At 44.5% G+C, this 16,971-nt stretch overlaps 1 protein-coding gene across 1 annotated transcript in view; it reads right to left on the bottom strand.

Moving 5' to 3' along the window:
• Positions 1–16,971, bottom strand: part of ASIC2 (acid sensing ion channel subunit 2) — a 1,206,384-nt gene that overhangs the window by 930,341 nt on the left and 259,072 nt on the right.

Below are 16,971 nucleotides of genomic sequence, written 5' to 3'. Positions count from 1 at the left end.
TGGGAGGGAGATGGGCAGGAGAGGACATATGTATACCTATGGCTGATTCTTTTTGATGTTTGACGGAAAACAACAAAATTCTGTAAAGCAATTATACTTTAGTTAAGAAATAAATAAAGTGGCAATAAATAAATACATTTTGTTAAAAACAGCTGGAAGGAAGGTCGGGATGTTCACTCCCACATCCTCTCTGCTTCCTCCTGGCCTCGCTCAGTACTAGAAGGGGCTGAGTTCTAAGGTGACAGCTCCTCCCTGGGTCTGTAGTGCCCTGTCCTCACCTTGCTCCTCCACGCCCAAGGGTAGCAAGAACTCCCTATGCTGTTTTGTCCCTGGGATGCTTCTCCAGAGCCAATGCTTCCTACCCCCTGCTCAAACCTCTGTAAATAGCCCTCCCTTCTCATCCCTGCAGCCATTCCTCCAGATTCCAAACCTTGACATCACCTGCGGCCTCCTCCCCCCATCCCCTGTCCCAGCATTATGAACTCCTGTGAATCCCATCCTTGGAGCGTCTCTAGTATTAGGTTCTTCCTTTCTAACTCTACCAATCTAACACTATCCCTTTAGCTTCCTACCTGGCCTACCTGCAGGCAGCCTCTTCCATCTTCAATGTATCTTCCACAACAGTGACATCTCTCCCCTTATAAAGCGCAGATTCGCTCTTCTCCTTGCCTCTTCAAAACCAATGATTCCCTAAAACCCCAAGAATACAACCAAACTCCTAAGCCTAGAGCAGGTCTTGTTCATTTGTGTATTTCTCTGGAGGCCTTGCCTATATTTGGTATATGCTGTATTGAGTGACGAGAGTATGATCATTACCTATGTGGTTATAAAAAGGTATATAGCATGGGAATGCAGTGCTGTGGTGAGAGCATCCTCAAAGATTTTATCATCCCAATCTGTGCTATAATCCCAGGATGAAAAGCTTCAGAAATGCTTCCCATCCCATCTATTTTACCCTTGTTCCTGACTTAAGAGCTTCATCACACACAGCAGAGTTTCAGGTCACTCCTTCCACCCAGGGAAGCAGGACTGTGGATGGTTAGGAACACGGCATGGAGTCAACACTTCCTGTGCCCAATTCCTGCTCTCTGTTTGTACTTAAGTAAGTTCCTGAATCATTTGAAGTCAATTTTCTTCTCTGTCAAACAGGGATAACAGTCATACTTACTACACAGGATTTTGAAGGGCTTAAATGTCATGATATGTATAAAGTACAAAGCACAGTACTAGAATAAAGGAAGTCTTCAAAAATGAAAGCAGGTATAACTATCTGCCCCATTACAAAATAGGCTTATTCTATTAAATATTATGGTGTCTATTGTACAAACTATGCATATAAAGCAATAATTAAACATAGACTATTTTATTTAAGCACCCCTCCCATCCCAGTGCTGAGACACATCATTAGCCCTCTATTGCAAAAGAGGAAAGTAATATGTCTTGCTTGAGGTCACACAGAAAGTGAGTGCTAGAGTCAAGAATTCACATTCTGATTCAAAAATACCCTGTTCTGGGTACCGTGTTCTATGTACTGTGAGGTCTTACTAAAAGATTATTTTTTCAGAGGAATGGATAAAGAACTGGTATATATATACACAGTGGGGTATTACCAGCCATTAAGAAGAATGAAATAATGCTATCTGCAGCACCGTGGTTGGACTTAGACATTATCATGCTCAGCGGAAGTAAATCAGATACAGAGGGAGAGATATCTTATGACACCCCTTATATGTGGAATCTAAGAAGAAATGATAAAAATGAACTTATTTACAAAACAAAAACAGACCCACATGCCTAGAGAACAAACATAGGGTTGCCAGTGGGGAAGGATGGGGGTAAGGGATAGGTAGGAGGTTTGAGATAAACGTGTACACACTACCATATTTAAAATAATCACACATACCTACTGTTCAGCACAGGGAACTCAATGCTATGTGGCAGCCTGGATGGGAGGGGAGTTTCAGGGAGAATGGATCCATGTAGCATTTCCCAGGTGGTGCTAGTGGTAAAGAATCCACCTGCCAATGCAGAAGACACAAGAGATGCAGATCCATTCCCAGGGTCGGAGGACCCCCTGGAAGAGGGCATGGCAACCCACTCCAGTATTCTTGCCTGGAGAATCCCATGGACCTGGGAACCTGGCGGGCTACAGTCCTTGGGTCCCAAAAAGTTGGCCGTGACTGAAGTGACTTAGAATGCATGCACGGATACATGCATGTATGTAGATACGTGCATATATGGACATACATACATATATGTATGACTGAGCTGCTTTGCTGTGCAGCTGAAACTATCACAACATTGTTAATCAGCTATACTCCAATATAAGATAAAATATAACATAAAAATAAATAATACAAAAATCATGTAAAATAAAGTAATATAAAATAACAAAGCTTTAAAAAAGGTCATTTTTCAAAACCTAGCTCAAATTCTCCTTCCTCCATGAACTCTTCCTTAACTTCTTGGGAAGGATTCATTAATCTGTCTTCTGCAGTCCAGAAGCACCCCCACTACAAACCTATAAATTAAATGAAATTATTTGTATGCTATCTTTGGAAATTCACATTTCTGGCTTCTTCACTAAACTCTGCAAGCTTGGAGGACATCTCTGCTGTCACATTCATCCATGCAATCTCAGTGACCATCTCAGTACCTTGCATAAGGTAGAAAGGAAGACATGAAGGCAATCCATGTGCAGTAGTATTTATCGGTCAGAATAAACCAGTTATGTTTCAGTAATAAACAATCCCCCAAATCTTTCAAAAACAAAGGTTTGTTTCTCATAATTTACATTTTCTCCTTGCAGGCTGATTGGAGCTCAGGTCCATGTCACCTTTACTTTGGGACCCTGGCTGAAGGAGCAGCCCTTGCTCCATTACTACAGTCTCATGGAAGATGGATGAAGACACACCAACCCTTAAAGTTTTAGCTTCATAGCGACACACCTGCTCCTATTCACATCTCGGTGGTCAAGGGAAGGCAAGGGACCACTTCTGATGTCAGGGGCAGGAATATAACTGTCTTCCAGAGAGGGGCTCTGACTATGGAGGAACAGAAGTCTGACTTATCAGACAGAGTAAATGGTGAATCCAGAAGCCAGCTCCATTTAGAAGGGGAAAAACAGCTTGGTATTGAAGACCTACTATGAGCCTGGAAGTATCTTCTATGTTCAACATGGAATCCTCATTTACACACACACACACACACACACACACACATCCATGAGGGTGCAGAATACTGCTTCAGTTTTACAGACAAACAATCCAAGGTTTTAAGAAGGAAAATAAAGTAAGCTCATGCCTATGGTAAAACAGTAGAACCGTTCTACTGGTAGAACAGTAGGTTTGGGCTGGAGTCTAACTCTAAAGCATTACACTGTTCCCTTTGGTTTTGAGACTTCTAACTAAAAAGTATCACTCTTTCTACAAGAAATGGAGTAAATTGTTACTATTAATACTTGAAGTATCCTCCCTGAAACAGCAGTTTTGGCATCATTGGCTAGACACGGGATTCTCAGGCTTCACTCCAGCTTTTCTGAAGCAGAATCTGCATTTTTAACAAGATCTTCAGGTGACCTGAAGGCATATTCACATTGCAAAGCAACATGAACGGACTTAGAGACTGTCATGGTAATACAGACATATAGATACATGAAATGATACAACTGTTGGGAAGTCAGAGAAGGATTATAGGAAGATGTGATGAGTTGAATTCTAAAGGAGGAAGAGTTAACTGGATAAAGAAGAGGAAGGGGATTGAAAAAGCAGGGGATGGAGTCAAGACAGAGGTCAGGACAGGTGGGGGACAGTGAGGGCCAAAGTCCCTCGTAGCAAGTGTGAGGGCTTCAGGCTCACATGACCAGAAGGTGAAGTTGGCGGTCCTGCCTCCTGTACGGTCCCTTTGCATCATAAGATCCCAAGATTTCCTTAACACAAGCCATGAGATCCATTTTCCCTCGTAACCTTACCCCACCCATCCTGTATCCCAGTTAGGGCTCCAGGAACTGGGATTCCCAGAGGCAAGGACAAATAGAGAATTGCTGGCCACATGGAACATCAGCACTTCACGGACCAGAAGGGGAGAGAGGTGTTGAAGTGTGGTGCTGAGGGCGGAGGGAAGTAGGGTGTGGATGAAACAGCTCTGGAGGCATGGAGGGGCCAGGGTGTTAGTCATCTGTCCTCAAGCAAGTGACAATGTAGGTGCCCCTGGATAAAAAGCCAATTAAAGTACAATTAACATCCTGAACTGCGGTTCTGAGTGCACGCCAGATAGAGGTTTGGAGATCATTAAATATGGGGGTGAGTGAGTGGAGGGGCTGCAGGCTCAGGGTGGAGGGAGAAAAGCCCTTCTCTGAAGCCATCGCTCTCTTTGGAGTGGGGGGGTTCTCTGTCACAACCAGTCCCAGCATGGATGGGGCAGGAGACCTCTGTATGGGGGAAGCAGACGGACACAGAAGGCCTTTTTCTTCTTCCCCTTCTCCCCAAACCTTAAGAATAGATGCAGCAGCTGCAAATTCATGTTGCTGAGTACAAACGCTTCCTGAGTAAAGAAGGGATGGGAGGGGACCTCCTCCTGGCAGCTACGTCCTAGGAACCCACTCAGTCTATTAAATTAGCAGGTTCCTCTCTTGCGGCAAGGGCGCTGGAGAATGAAAGGCCAAACGGATCAGTTTCATGGAATCTGAGACTGATAAATTTTCAGAGCTGGGAGGCTCCTTGGAGAGCATCTGGTTCAATATCCCCTTATTTTTTTCAGATGAGGAACCTGCAGCCCAGAGATAGGAAATAACTTCTCTAAAGTCACAGTTGCTACTTGAAACTCAAAACTAAGAAGCACCAAATGATGGAAAGTGAATTCTCTCCATAATTCATCACTTCTGCATGTTTAGTATTATATTGAATTTACTTTTGATAAGGAGTACCTGCAATCTCAGAGGTAATTTACTGTGAAAGAGAATTCTTAAGATTCCATCATTATTAACATTGACTTGAATTAGGTTGCATTTTATATTGGAACATGAGTTTAATTTAACCCACGGCAAACAATTCTCTCAGTTAGAAAAAAAAAAGTCTCCTTTCCACAATGAGAAGGCAGTCTGGCTTCTTACAGAGATAATACTAATATGAGTTGCAATTCTTTGCCTATGTCTGCCTTTTCAATCAGATTTTCACACCTGTCTTTAAATCTTCATTAGTGCCCATTGTTAGGCTGGGCACCTTGGAACAGGTAATCAGTCCTCACTACAGCATGGATGTGACAAGCCCGACAGATGAGGGAAGAGGTGGCTAGACTCAGCCTGAGTTAATGAACATCAGGTGATCGGCTCCATGCTAAACTCTGAGGATGCAAAGATCAGAATTCAGAATGTTAGAACCCACTCCTCTAGGAGCTCACCAGCACTGCCACCATAATGCAAATCAGAAAAAGGGGATGGGAAAAGGGTAATGTCCCCCAAACAATCATAACCTTCTTTCTTCATTTGCCTGGAGCTGGACTCAGCCCATGGTGAGGCCATCTCCCTGGACCGTTGACCGTTGTTGTTTCCTTCCTCTCCTTTATCCACTTAACTCTTCCTCCTTTAGAATTCAACTCGTCACATCTTCCTAAGTCTCTCTAAGTCATGTCCCCTAAGTTGTGTCTAACTCTTTTGCAACCCCAAGGACTGTAGCCCTCTAGGCTCCTCTTTCCATGGGATTTCCCAGGCAAGGATACTGCAGTGGGTTGCCATTTCCTTCTCCAGGGAATCTTCCAGATTCAGGGATCGAACCTGTGTCTCCTGCTTGGCAGGCAGATTCTTTTCCACTGAGCCACCTGGGAAGACCATGAAATGGAGCTCATATTTCTCCATCTGAAGATGCATTGTCCAATATGGTGGACCCTAGCCACAAGTGGCTATTTAAATTTAAATTAATATTTTAAAATAAAATTCAGTTCCTTGGTCTCACTTAGCTACATTTCAAGTGTCCAATGGCCACCTGTGGCTAGTGGCTACCATATTGGACAGTGTGGGTTTAGAAGTTTCCATCATTGCAAAAAGTCCTATTGGACACTGACAGTCAAAGGGTTGGCTTTGTCTGGCTTCCCCAGGGAGAGAACATTCTGCCTAAGAGGTATGCAAAAGAGGTCAGGAGGTCATTATTAATAGATTCAGGCATCAGAATGATGGCTTCTGCTGGGCACAGGGTGGGCAGAGGTAGCTCTCCACTGGCTGACCCCAGGGTCTGGTATAACCACACCTGACACCTGTTCTGCCTGTATTTCTCCAAATGATGCTGGGGTAAACACTCAAACTGTGCATGTCATCTGCATTTCCTCACAAGCCTTGCCAGTGTCTTCTATTGCAGCTGAAGTCTATCCAATACCTGGGATGTGAGATAATGCTGTTAACCAACATTCATCGTGTGCTTATACCATATGCTACCGTGGCGCTAAGTGCTTTCAGAACCATCTTCCACTTGCTCCCAAGAACCCCTGTGCTTACAGCATGCAGATGAAGAAGTGGAGGAGGCCCGGAAAGAACTTGCCCAGGCTTACAGCCAATGAGTGGAGAGTCAGAAACCAGACCCAGACAGTCATCTCCAGAGCCTGAGCCTGAACCACCAGTAGAACTGTTTCTGAGAAGCTGGCCACAGCCCAGAGCCGAACATTTTCTGGAGGAAAGACATCTAAACACATCAATTCTCACTTATACAACCATCCTATGGGAGAACCCACTTTCCAGTCTTTACAAGCACTCTCTGCGGGTTTGAAAGGGTTTGGTGGGGAAAGTGCTTTTTGAACTGTCAACACCCATCTGAGTGCCAGGGGTCATTAAAAGGAAAAAAAAAAAAACTGATTGCTGACACTGACCTTTAGGTCAGAACTATTTCAGCTGAATAATCTGGAAGCTTGTTAGATACGCAGTTTCTTTGGACCCACTCCAACCGGTTCACTGCGTAGGTCCAGGGCACCCTGGTCCTGGCAACCACTTTAGTATTCTTGCCTGGAGAATTCCATGGACAGAGGAGCCTGGCAGGCTACAGTCCATGGGGTCACAAAGAGTTGGATATGACCAAAGCGACTTAGCACCTATGCACAGGTCCAGGGCACAGGGGTCTTCATTTGCACCAGTGCCTCAGGTGGTCTGATGTGGGAATTCTTGGGTTCCCTCCTCTGAAAAATGCTGATTTTAGGTCTCCAGCTTTGGGACCCTGATGATCCATATGCACATAGAGCAAAGCAGAGAATTTATTAAAGGAGAAACTCAGCCCTGCCCAGTGGAGAGATGGGGTGGCTGGCTCTCCAGATTCCTTCATAATCCTTAACCATCCAAGGAAGGCGCCAGTCCTATCCTGAGCAGGGCTGAACAGAGGGAACTGCTCCCTGTGGGCACCAAGAGCACATCTCCGGGCACTTTCGGAGGGGAAGGCCAGTCTGCTCTCCTTACCTCCTAGTCTTTCTTAAAACTCACTTGGGACAAACAGAAGACTGTCTGAAAGGTATACAGTCTTTCCATTTCTTCTCCCCCTTCAGCTTTATTGAGATAGAATTGACCCATAACGTTGTAAGTTTAAGGTATGCAATGTGTTGCCTTGATACACATGTTACTGTGAAATGACCACAATAATGTTAGTTAATACCTCCATCACGTCACGTAATTACTTGTGTGTGTGTGCTTGTGTGTGTGTGTGTGTGTGTGTGCTTGTGTGTGTGTGTATGTGGTGAGCACATGTAACTCCTTAGCAACTTTCAAATATTGAATACAGTATTGCTAACTGTAGTTAGCATACTGTACATAAGATCCCCAGAATGTATTCATCTTAAAATTTGATTTTGTACCTTTGATCAAGATTTCCCCCATTCCCACCAACCCCTAGGCCCTGGCAACCACAATTTCTCTCTCTGTTTTTATGAATTTAGCTTTTTAAAAAGATTTTACATGCAAGTCTCTGTGTGACTCATTTCAATTACCTTAATGCCCTCAAGGTCCACCTGCGCTATTGCAAAAGGCAGGCTCCTCTTCTCTTTGTGAATTTTCCCTATTCACTCTTTGCAATCCCATGCACTGTAGCCCGCCAGGCTCCTCTGTCCATGGGGCTCTCCAGGGAAGAATACTGGAGTGGGTTGCTGTTTCCTAATCCAGGGTATCTTCCCAACCCAGGTTTCGAACACAGGTTTCCTGCAATGCAGGCAGATTCTTTACTATCTGAGCCACTGGGGATGCTCATATATTAATGGACACTTGGTTATTTCCATGTTTTGTCTATTTGGAGAATTTATGAGAGAGTTTCAACAGTAGACTCAAGCAGAAGGAAAATAATTAGCAAACTAGAAGGCAGGTCAGCTGCACTTATCCATTCAGAAGATCAAAAAGAATAAAAAAAAATAAAAAAGAGTGAAGAACATCTTCCTGAATTATGAGATACCATTAAGGGAAATAATCTATGCATTTCTGGACTCCCAGAAGAAGAGAGGGATAAAGGGGGAGGAAGTTTACTTAAAGAAGTAATGGCTGAGAACTACCCTAATCTGGGGAGAGATTTGGATATCTGAGTTCATGAAGCTCATAGAGTCTCCCGAAAAATTTTCACCCCAAATGCTATCCTATGAGGCATATTATCATAAAACGGTCTAAAATCAAAGAAAGAATTTTTTAAAGTAGCAAGAGAAAAAAAATCTCACCACAAGGCAACCCTCATGAGGTTATCAGTGGCTTTCTTGGACTTCCCTGGTGGCTCAGATGGTAAAGTGTCTTGCTTACAATGTGGGAGACCTGGGTTCGATCCCTGGGTTGGGAAGATCCTCTGGAGAAGGAAATGGCAACCCACTCCAGTACTCTTGCCTGGAAAATCCCATGGACAGAGGAGCGTTGTGGGCTACAGTCCAAGGGGTCGCAAAGATTCGGACACGACTGAGCGGCTTCACTTTCATTTTCTCAGCAGAAACCTTGCAGGTGAGGAGAGAGTGGAATGATAGAAAAAAGTCTGCCAAACAAGACTACTTTACCCAGCACGCTGTCATCCAGAAATGAACTGAAAAAGCCTTTCCCAAACAAACAAAATTTGAGGGAGTTCATCACCACTAGCCCTTCCTTACAAGAAATACTGAATAGAGTTCTTTAAGCTGAGTTGAAATGATGCTGGTTAATAACAAGAAAACATGAAAATGTAAAGCATAGGTGGAAAGTAAGTTTATAGTCAAATCCAGAATACTCTAATACTGTAATAGAGCCGTGTATTAACTACATAACTCAAGGATAAAGGTTAAAGGACAGAAGTATTTAAAATAACTATAATAATTTGGCAGTGGATATATAATATAAAAATGCAAATCTGACATCATAAACATAAAATGTGACTGGGCTGTAAAAGGGTACGGTCTCTGCACACAACTGAAGTTGGTATCAACTTATTGGGTTGTCCAAAGAGATTGTTCAGGTTTTTCCATTATACCTTAACCTGAATGAACTCTTTGGCCAATCCAATAATATAGGCTGTTATATCAGTGAGATGCGTTATGTAAACTTCGTGGTAACCACAAAGCAAAAAGAGAAGTATTATAGCACACCGCTTTGGAAAATCATTGATTCACAAAGGAAGACATCCAGAGAAAAAGGGAGCAATAAGAGAACTATGAAATAGTCAAGAAATAATAAAAGGGCATCACACACCCTTACCTGTCGATTTTTAGTCTAAATGTAAATTCTGCAGTTAAAAGGCACAGCACTGCTGAAGGTGTTAAAAAACAAGACCCAACTATATGTTCACTACAAGAGACTCACTTCAGCTTCAAGGATATACATAGGCTCAAAGAGAAGAAATGAAAAATAGATTCAGTGGGAATAAAAGCCAAAAGAGAGCGGGGGTGTCTACACTTATATCAGACAAAATGGACTTTATGTCAAAAACTATGATAAGAGACAAAGGTCATTATATAATGATAAAGGGGTCAAATCATGAAGAAGATACAACAACTGTAAATATATATGCATGCAACCATGGAGCACCTAAATATGCTCTCCATCTCATCCTGGTCAGCCCATCAGAGGTGAGCTTAAATGGCATGGTTTTGAATGCTTGTTGAAAGATTTTTACCAAGTTGCATTTTGGCCTGCTATAAGGAAAGATGCTAAGTGAATCTCTCTCTTGAATACACTTAAAGGATGCTCCTGAGTACACCATGCCATAACATTTTCCCCTCCTGAGGAGCAATGGGGAAAACTGCTTTCAGGTTGCAGGTCCAGGAAAACCTGAGCTTCTCTTAAGCAATGGCCTTGGGTTTATTGCAGACACTGAGGTTTGAAAGTTAATAAATTCCATTTTCCTTCATGTTCTGGCTATTAGGAAGCACAAAACCAAATTTGCTACCAACCTCCAGCAAGATGTTAAGGCCTATGAAATGCATACACTGACCCCACTCCTGGCTTGGTAAGTTTTTATTTACTTATTTATTTTAATGAACTTTGAAGACTTAACTAAAGAACTCAAGGGGGAACGTGAAGAAGGTGGCTTTGCAGTACATATCCTGCTACAAATTAGGACTTCTAGGCATTTCTTTCTTTCTTTTTAATTTTTAGCCACACCACCCAGCATGTAGGATCTGAGTTCCTGGACCAGGGATCGAACCCATGCCCCCTGCAGTGGCAGCATGGAGTCTTAACCACTGGACTGCCAGGTCAGTCCCTCTATTAAGCATTTCTCTGCTCTCACATCCTTCCTTGCAGCTATTCAGTAGATATTTTATTTTTCTTCCCTCATTTTTTCTTTTGCTTTGGCATCTTTAAACTATTTTTTCCTTCTTACACTGCATGCAATTTTGTAATCTGCTTCAAAACAAGTTTCTTTTAATGAGCCAGGCAATTTCATGAATCTTTGCCTAGAATATTTATTAATTGTGCCTGGAATTGTTCTAGGTATGAGGACAACCTTAGTGAATAAACTAGACAAGTTTCTTGTGACAGTATTCACATTGTACTGGCTGTTTGGGAAACAGAACTGAACCAGGGAGTGAAATAACTTCACAGAGTGGCCAGCTTTGTAAAGGAAAATAGAAAAGGTGGTAGCAAAAGAGTGGGAAGAAGAATCATGAGCTAGGATGGGAGATAAGGCCTTTCAAGGAGATAATATTTGAACTGAACTCTGAAGGTGGAGGTACCTGCCACTCAAAGATCTGGCATGAGTATTCTGGGCAGAGCAACGAGCAAGTGCAAAGGCCCCGAGGCAGCAATGAGCATGATGCACAGGAAGAATATCTGTGCCCACCTGGTAAGCTTTACTTGGTTTTTAAAGCCATCTTACCACCATCTGCTCTCTCTTTTTAGTAAATCTCCATCGCTCTCTACATCTTTCAAAGACAAGGTCCACTACTTTATCACTATACTCCTATACCTGCACAATCCACGCTAAATTGTACATGCCTGCTTACAAGCACGCCTTCTCCACCAGACCATGAGCGCCTGTGGTGTCCTTGGGTAGGAAGGAAGAAGCATCTTCCTTCTCTCCAACACAGTTCTGGCACATAGAAAACACACAGTTTTATTTCCCAAGCTAACTCTCTGCTAGGTTGATAACGCAGGCAATGCTTGCACTTGAGCCCGATATACAGGCGCAGCTCTAAGGTACATTTTTCCCATTTGCAGAGCCACGAGTTGCTCCTGCTCTGCTTGTGACCTGAATAGATTGGCAGCAGAGAGCCAGCCGCCCCGGTGCGCACAGCCAGCCTCTGGGAGGAGGGAGCCCGCTGCCTCTTTCCTCTGAAGAGCTCCTTCTGGGAAAGGAATGACTCTTCCAGCGGTATTGGATTTCCCTGCAAGATTTATGACCCAATTTAAAGTTATGGGGCTTTTATTAATTATAATAAACACCAATTTCATTACACTTCAACTTCCAAAGAAATTACATACTATGGAAGGGAAATAAAATGTTAGTTTTGTGCTCATGCCAGGCACACATTAACTGGCTGGGTACCGTGTTCGTCTTGGCTGCTCAGCTGGAAGGGGCATTTTGGAAGGAAGAGCCTAAGGCACTGTTTCCAGAACTTAAATCTACTTGGTCAAAAATAATGAAAATGAGCTATGCCACCACAGGGAGCTTGTAGGATCATTTTCTTTATGAGGGTCTGTGTTGGGTAATGTACTTGGGTCCTAAGCCCTGAGTTGTGAACTGTCTCTTACTTGCTGTGTGATTTTAGTAGGTTACTGCTCCTCTCTGAGGCTTAAAAAGCCTCATCTTAAACAAGACAGGATCTAGGTCAGGAATGGCAAATAGATTGTATCTCCTGTGCCAATTTCACAGCATACAATGTGGTCACCTACAAAGCTATGTTGAGAAGGATTCTGACATTTCATCCAGGATTCCTGGGCAAGAGCAGTATGATCAATTAAAAATATTAGCCAGGGGAAAAATCCAGAAAGGTAGTCAGACATAATGCTTCCCAGGTGGTTCAGTGGTAAAGAATCTGCCTGTCAATGCAGCGGATAAGTTTTGATCTCTGGGTGGGGAAGATCCTCTGGAGCAGAAAATAGCAACCCACTCCAGTATTTTGCTTGGGACATCCCATAGACAGAGGAGCCTGGTGGGCTACAGTCCATGTGGCTGCAAAAGAGTCAGATATGACTTTGACTAAACAAGGACAAGCCAGACATAGGCTGAGTACTCACTATTTCAGGAAACAGCTGATGATTGTAAAGCCCAATTTAGATTTCTACAGTTTACTTTAAGGCTGCATAGCTAGTTAGTAGCAGACCTAGGACACAAATCTCTGAATTTTAGATTCTTAGTTCAGAATCCTCACGTATAAAATAGGTAAAATGGATCAGACTTTAGGGTGTTGTAAGGATTCAGTGATGCTACTTATACGCATTTTGCAGGAGAAGACACTCAGCAAATCTTTCCCCAATCTTTCTGCAGCCCCATCCTGCCCTGAGCTCATAAATCCATGCCGACCGGTGGCCCTCTCCATCTGGTGTGGGTTTTAGAATGCTTCCTCTTCCAAAGCTTCACCTTAGTCGATGTCAGGTATTGACTACATGGGTTTTGCCAGTCACATCCCCTTTGGGCAAAACCTATAACCCCATAGATCCCCAAAGGAGAAATTTATTTTCAAGCTGCTTGATTTTAGGGTTTTTATTGTTATGGACGTTCCGACTCTGTGCTACTTTTGTTTTTGCTGGGGAATGGAAAATATTTTGACACTTCTGGGATGATGGGGTTTGATGAACCCCCTAAGCGGGTGGTGGATTCAGCAACTTTGTGCAATTGCTTCCTGCCAGATGTGAAATTAAGCTTCTGGGTACAAACCCAGAGTGCATTTGAGATAATGGGTGGGAAAGCCTGTTGGGGCTCCGGAGGAGGAGAAGAAGGGAGAAAGATCAAGTGAAGCTGTGTGTGCGTGTGTGTGTGTGTGTGTGCACGCGTGTGCACATGTGTGCATATGCGCTGGACCTCATGATGTTCACTATTGCATACTTCCGAGGACAGAACAGACCCCAGCAGAGTGAGATGCACCCTTGGGGCTGTCCTCATCTCTCACCAGGTGCCCCCATTGCTAGAGTCACACTGACACCCCCTTGTGGTTATGAGCCCACATTTGAAGAGTCATTCAGAGCTGAGTTTGAATCCACACTTCAACACTCACTAGCTGGGTGAACTTGGGCCAGTCCCTTAACTTTAATCATCCTCAGTTTCCTCATCTGTAAAATGAAATTAATCACAGCAGAGTGAATAGTCAGTTGGCATTTGGCAGTGACTGGATAGGAAGTGCTATATTCAAGACATCTTGGCTATAGCATAGGATTGGCTTAGCACTAAGTCACTGCACAACAGTGGACAAGACACGGGTCCTTGCTGGGCCTCAGTCTCCCCAGCAGTTCACAAGGATGGGGACTGGTAAGCTCCCAGACCCTTCCAGTTCTGACCGTGGGCATGAATGGTAAACGCTGTCTGAACTCCTAGAACTCACGGAGCTCTGGGATAACATGTTCTGCTGTCCATCCTATAATTCTGGCTCATATTGGGAAAGGTCAGACTCCCAGGTTTTATATCCAAGCTCTGGGCTTTCTAAGTGCATGGCTTTGAGGAAGTTGTTGAAACCCTCTGTTCTTCTACTTGCCCATCTGAGTTAAAATGAGAGTCAGCAGCAGCAGCAGCAGCAGTATAGTGGCAAGGACAGAATTTCCTCCAAGCCATGGGCTTACCCCTTGTCTGACCAGTGGTAAGTGCTGAAGCAGTAGGTACCACTTATAGGAAAGACCCCTGTTCATGTGAGACTGGGCTTCTTTTAAGAAAGGATGGAGCCTAAACTGCCCCTTAGGAGGCTGCCTAGTTTAGTTTTGGCTGACAGGCAAAGAGTTCTTTAAAAGCCTTCATAATTTAGGCATGGCTGAAACTTGGATGCCTTTCCAGGCTGGTCTGGGTGGGGTGTCTTCTCTGATTATCTTCCAGAATGCTGTGAACTAGTGTCTAACCCACATGTTCTAAAATACTGGGATTCTTTTAAGATCATGACATAAGAGGCAGAAGCTTGGTAAGGCAAGAACATGGACTTTAGACCTGGAAAAACCTGAAGTCACATCCTGAATCCACCTCTTCCTAGGTACATGACTTTGCAGCAAACACATCTAACTTCACTGAGCCTCAGTTTCTTCATCTGTGAAATGGAGACAAGGTAGCTGCCCTGGCAGGGTCATTATGAGGATTAAATGAAATAAAAATGAAAACTACTTAGCCTATATGGGCTTCCCAGGTAGCTCAGAAGTAAGGAATCTGCCTGCTAATGCAGGAAACATAGGTTCTATCCTTGGATTGGGAAGATCCTCTGGAGAAGGAAACGGCAATCCCCTGCAGTATTCTTGCCTGGGAAACCTCATAGACAGAGGAGCTGGGTGGGCTACAGTCTACGGGGTTGCAAAAGAGTCAGATACAACTTAGTGACTAAAAAAACAACACTTAGCCTATAGTAGATACTCGGTGAGGAACAGTATTTTTCCACTGTGAATGTGTGGCTGTGTTGATATAGTTTGTTAGTGTCAGTAGCTCAGTCATGTCCGACTCTTTGCGACCCGACAAACTAGCCCACCAGGCTCCTCTATCCATGGGATTCTTCAGGCCAGAATACTGGAGTGGGTAGCCATTCCCTTCTCCAGGGGATCTTCCCAACCCAGGGATCGAACCCAGGTCTCCTGCATTCTTTACCAACTGAGCTACAGGGACGATCCCTATTGATATAATTATCTACCTCTAATTGCTTCTAGCTGCTGCTGCTGCTGCTAAGTTGCTTTAGTCGTATCCGACTCTGTGTGACCCCATAGATGGCAGCCCACCAGGCTTCGCTGGCCCTGGGATTCTCCAGGCAAGAACACTGGAGTGGGTTGCCATTTCCTTCTCCAATGCATGAAAGTGAAAAGGGAAAGTGAAGTTGCTCAGTCGTGTCCTACTCTTCGCAACCCCATGGTTTTGAATGCCTTTCCTCTTTCTGCCTGAGGGTAGAGGGTAGAGGGCAAAGGGAAGGGTGAGCCAGAGCTCTACTGAACCTGTCTTTGGGCCAACTCTGTGTTTCTCTCCTTAGTCCACAGGTCTCTTCCCCTAGGATGGCATCTTGCAAGCTTGTGCAGAAACGGAACTCATTTCTGCAAGATTCCTCCCATTTTCCATCACTAGCATTATCTTCCCCACCCCTTCAACCGTTCAGCCCACTCTATCAGATGCTTTCTTGGGGGAAACTTCCCTCCCTGCGGGGGCGGAGTCAGTTCTGATTTTGCATACGCAGAGAGTCAAGTGGCTCCAGCACAGCCCAGGGATGAATATTCATCGTCCCTCCGCAGCTGTGCAGTGGACATAAAATGCTGACGGAGGAGGATGGGCAGGGTCTGCACGCTCCGCCCGCGAGGGCTCAGAGCTCCCAGAGGACCCATTAGCCCAGTGGTCCGGCTCCTGCTCTCTGTGGCTTGGTGGATTCTGTGAGTTCCTCTCTGGCTTCAGAAGTGGCTCCAACCTCAGGGCGACAGTATCTCTCGCTCTCCCGGCATCTCACCACTCTGAATCCTCTCAGGACTAATGTGTAGCATTAGTTTATGATACAGGAAAGAGTTTAGCCCCTAGATTACAATCCACACTGTCTCTTGGGACCCTGGTCACAGGAGGCAATGCTCACAAGGCATTCCAAAAGCCTGGCGCCCCCTGGGGTTGTACCAAGTGGTGGCCTTGACCCTCCCTGTTGTTCACTCTTTGCTGTTCTCTGCAAGCGTCCACAGCAAGGCAGACCCTGTGGTTAAAGGGTAATTGGGGAACATCCAATCCTGATAAAAGCAGATGCTAATAAGGGGTAGCTCTTTCATCCTACTGAATTGGGATCTTGGGATGGATAGGTAAGGGCTTCGGGATCTTGAAGTTTGACTGAAGCTCCCCAGATGATGGTGATGGGCAGGCCTGTTGGAGAGCCAGTGTCACACCATGTTAAAGGGATGTTATCACTTAGCAGGTTACCTGCACATATGGCCAGGAGAAGGGCATTGAAAAGGAGGAACTTTGGGGAGAAACCTGAGTTGCTATTCCAAATACTGTGTATCAAGATGAGACACACTCAGAGACCATTTCCTCCTTCCAACATCATTGATATTCTGCAGTGTCTACCAAATGCCCTTTTGTTGCTCCAGGGAAAGAGTGATTTTGCCCGGGTCTCTCCCTTCCTCCCGCCTGCTCCTTTTCACATTAAACTTCATATGGTGGCATCTCACCCACCATACTTTGTGCTGCTCAAGGACAAAGTGTGTGTGTGCTAAGTCACTCAGTCCTGTTCGACTCTTTTTAGCCCCGTGGACTGTGGCCTGCCAGGCTCCTCTGTCCATATGATTCTCCAGGCAAGAATACTGTAGTGGGTTGCCATTTCCTGCTCCAAGGGTTCTTCCCGACCCAGGGATCAAACCCACATCTCTTGTGTCTCCTGTATTGGCAGGCAGATTCTTTATCACTGTGCCACCTGGGAAGCCTCTTC

This window comes from Bos taurus, chromosome 19 (assembly GCF_002263795.3).
Source record: "Bos taurus isolate L1 Dominette 01449 registration number 42190680 breed Hereford chromosome 19, ARS-UCD2.0, whole genome shotgun sequence".
NCBI classification, from domain to species: domain Eukaryota; kingdom Metazoa; phylum Chordata; class Mammalia; order Artiodactyla; family Bovidae; genus Bos; species Bos taurus.
The sequence above is the reverse complement of the archived record's forward strand: the minus strand, read 5'-3'. Positions and strand labels throughout refer to the sequence as shown.